The sequence below is a fragment of the Lycium barbarum genome, chromosome 10 (genome assembly GCF_019175385.1).
Source record: "Lycium barbarum isolate Lr01 chromosome 10, ASM1917538v2, whole genome shotgun sequence".
Lineage (NCBI taxonomy): Eukaryota > Viridiplantae > Streptophyta > Magnoliopsida > Solanales > Solanaceae > Lycium > Lycium barbarum.
In genome coordinates, this window is record NC_083346.1 from 8,607,462 (window position 1) to 8,611,538 (window position 4,077).

The window sequence follows — 4,077 nt, forward strand, 5'->3', positions numbered from 1 at the left end:
GGAGACAGTTCTAGGTACCTTGCAAAGATATATGGTGTTACAGCTAAAGGTATAAATGGTGTTACAGCTAAATGTATCACTTTAAGTCCTGTACAAGCACAGAGGACCCAAGTTCTCGCTGCAGCTCAAGGATTAGGCGATAAGGTATGTGCTTTTGAGCTAGATTTATCTTAGATATCTATGTATGAGAAGCTTTCTTAAATGAAGTTAACATTCACTTCAACTTTTCATGAATAAGTTAGCAACAAATGCTGGACTGGATCATAGAGCTGATGCTAGTGTATATGTGATGTAATGAGCGTCTTCTTAAAGTTATGTCCATACTCAATTGTGCAAAAGTTGTGCGTTGGTGAGTTGTTATAACATATTTATCAGAAGATTCTGAACTGCAACATAAAGTCACATGATAACCTTTACATGGTATGATGATTGTATATTGCAGCTTCCACCTGGAAATGTTACCCACCAAGAGTCATTGCCATCTCTCTCAGGCGAAATCAAGTTTTAGGTACCAGAATCCTAAGCCCCTTTTCTCCGATGATATCACCTGGTAATATTTTTAACAGTAAACTGGATTGTAAAATTTTTGCCTCCACGAAAGCTTCAATTCGAACATTTTGCTGAGACAATGACTGAACGTGTCAAAGTAAGCACCTTTATACATGCTATTCGCGCCCATACAAGATGTTTTCACTGTGAACCCAAATTTCGTTTGGGTTTTGGTTCCTTGGCCTCATCAGTTAGAGCCAGTGTTGGAATTTTCTGGGATTTGGATAACAAACCACCTAAGTCATTTCCATCATTTGAGGCTGCCACCAAGCTAAAGAAGGCAGCAGGGGAATTTGGAGTCGTGAGATATACAGTAGCTTATGCTAATCGACATGCCTTTATGTTCCTCCTTTAGTTATGCAGCAAAGGAAAGAGCGGAAAACATTGAATTCATTGGAAAGCAATGGGGTTGTAAAGGTAGAGGACCCTTATACATGTAGAGTGTGTGGGAGGAGATTCTATATCAATGAGAAGCTTGTAAATCATTTTAAGCAAATTCACGAACGTGAGCACACAAAGGTTGAATCAGATAGAGTCTGCTAGAGGGAAAATGAGGGTGAAGTTGGTGGCTAAGTATGCAATGAAGATGGATAAGTATAAGTATGGCGTTAGGGATGTTTTGACTCCAAAAGTCGGGTATGGTTTGACAGATGAATTAAAACGAGCAGGTTTTTGGGTTTGGACTGTCTCGGATAAGCCACAAGCTGATGGTATCGCACTGAGGAATCATTTAGTTGATGTAATGGATAAGAAAATGGTGGGTTATGTGGTTCTTGTGTCTGATGATTCAGATTTTTTGCAAGTCTTGAAGGAGGCAAGGTTGAGATGTTTGAAGACAGTGGTTGTTGGTGATAGCAGTGACGGTGCTCTTAAGAGAACAGCGGATGCTGTTTTCTCGTGGCAAGAGATCATGATGGGAAAGGCCAAGAAAGAAGCTGTCTCTGTTATTGGCCGGTGGAAGGACCGAGATGTTCTGAAAATGTTGGAGTGGACATATGATCCAGAGATAGAGAAAAAACTGTATTACTCTGAAGTTGAGAGTGATGATTCTAATGGATTCTTTGATAAAGAGGATGTTGGTGCTTCTATTTTGAAGGAAGATGCTGGTGCATGGTGGGAGCTGGAATCTCATTCTGGTACTCTTTGATTTATTGGAACATTTTTATGCAAAGTTTATTCTCTGAGAATGGAGTTCTCCTTTTTGAACGTCTGAGCAATCATTTTGTGTTGTACTTTATTATGCAGCAACTGATTATTGTCTTAAGATTCATTATATTAAAAAGGAGATATGAACTGGTGATTCCAATGCATATAGTATTTATTTATTTAATGCTCATACGATCCAAAATATGGCTTCAATTTGTATTCCAAAAACAACCCATTCCTCCGAACCAAAATTCTTGTTGGGGTTCTCGAGTTCATTGCTTAGAACCTTAAAGCAATTTTGATAATGTTGTTTTAAATTTTGATAGTGTTGTTTTAGGCTACCACCAATTCCTTTCTTGGCCTTCCTTTTCATGAGGAGGATCCTACATCCTTTCTGGTTATTTATTTTTCTATTTTTTGAGGGAGGCAACACCGATGCATCACATTGTTTGAATCTTCATTGAGCTATACTTTCTTTTCCAATAGCCATGATTACCATCTGTTTTAAAGGAGAACTCAGACAGATTAGTCAATAAAATTGGGCTTTTTGTAAGAAGTATATACCAGTTCTCCGTAATTTCTTTGTCAGTTCATTTCTCCTTAATTTATTCGCCAGTTCACTTCTCCTTTTAACATTTTTGAACAAGATGCTGTATAAAGAGTGAAGACAACTACCATCGAGTTTCAGAACCAATATATGAATGCCTTCTATTTGGTAAGCCTTTATCTAGGACCTGTTACCCCATAAAAGAAAATTGCCCGGTCTAATCATCTTACAAATGCTTGGTTTATTACTCAGACGTTGGTGATTACACTTTATTCACTGAGCTTCGAAATTTGGTAAATTAACTATTTTTTATCTATTATTTAACCATATAATTTCTTTTGTTTGATCAATAACAAACTTCTCTTATTGTATACTATGTAGATAACATGATTGAAAAGCTCGATATAGATGGAGATTAGAGGTCCAGAAATACAAGGAGTATGGGACTGCAATGGCTGACCTCAGGGTAAGATTGTCTCTTTTTTTGAATTAGTTAAACATGATTAGTCTAAGCTTTTGTCGACGTGTTAAACTTTGAAGTCATTTTCTTGGGGTCATGGTTTATGACTTTGATTATGGTGACTACATAGGTGTTATATTTCTTCTCTGTGTTCTCATTACTCTCTTCACACCTTCTCCTGGACAGTTTTGTGCAGGGAAGTTTATCTTATGAGCTTTTAAAGCCTGACCCTAATTTGAGGAATCATTTGCATAGCTGGCTGTACAGTTTGCCTACTTCAAAATATTTCAGAAAGAATATTAGACACAATGTTTCTTTGTATGAGAATATTGGGGAAATGTGTGTGTGTTTTGATCGAAACAAATATTCTCAGATACCAATAAAGTCCATTTAAGCTAATCTTCTTGTCTTTCTTTAGACTCTTAGTTACTCCCTCTGTCCCAATTTATGTGATACTTTTCGCTTCCCGAGATTCAAACTGCATGAACTTTAACAAGCATTTTAAGATGTATTTTTCACCAAATTGATATCAGAAGGCAGCTTCCTCCATGGAAATGTTTGACCTTTCATAAAGATAGTAGATCTAGATACTTGTTTCCGTCTTTCAAATTTTATGGTTTAAACTTATATCTAAGTGTCAAGATTCAGGTTTTTTTTTTTTCCTTTTCTGATGTGCTTAATAGTTGGTGTTTTCTTTTTGATGAAATAAGAATTCTTAATAGTTAGTGTTCTGTTGTTTACATCTATACTTGATAGCTTTTTTCAGTTTAGTGAATAGACTTGGAATTTGTTTGTGGTATATAGTATGATTACCAGAAGGAATTAAAAAATGTATAGACTATAACGGAAGGTGTCAGTTCTTGAAGATTACTTCATATTACTTTAACGTAGTGACCCACAAAATTATGTTGATTTACCTGAATTTTTGATTTACTTAATGACAAAAACCTCATTAGTAAAAAGGAAAAGAAACAGTTGCATTCTTAATCCTTCGGAATATTTTAGAGTTGGTTCTTTGTTAGCCTTCATTCAAAGCTATTTGTTTGCATTTTCTACATTTATGCAACATGGAGAAAGTATTGTAATTTGTTGAGGTGAAAAATCATGAAAATTTTGGGAATTTTTTATTGTTTTTTCAGTCTTCTATATTACTGAGTTTTGTTCCCAAGTGAAGAGAATAAATATTTCTATCATTTTGGACTAGATGATAGGAGGTGTTTGTATTGACTGTCAAATGATACTTTTATGGGCTAATTGTGGATTTTAAAAGCTAACATTTCTTCTAAGCAGTAAACTTGCACTTCCACATTTGAGGCAAGGACTGTCTCACTGGATGTGACATTCAATGAGTCTGCCTCGCTGGACAGTCAGAGGG

At 35.9% G+C, this 4,077-nt stretch overlaps 1 pseudogene; it reads left to right on the plus strand.

Moving 5' to 3' along the window:
• Nucleotides 1–251: 251 nt before the first annotated feature.
• Nucleotides 252–2,505, plus strand: LOC132614563 (uncharacterized; annotated as a pseudogene).
• Nucleotides 2,506–4,077: the final 1,572 nt, after the last annotated feature.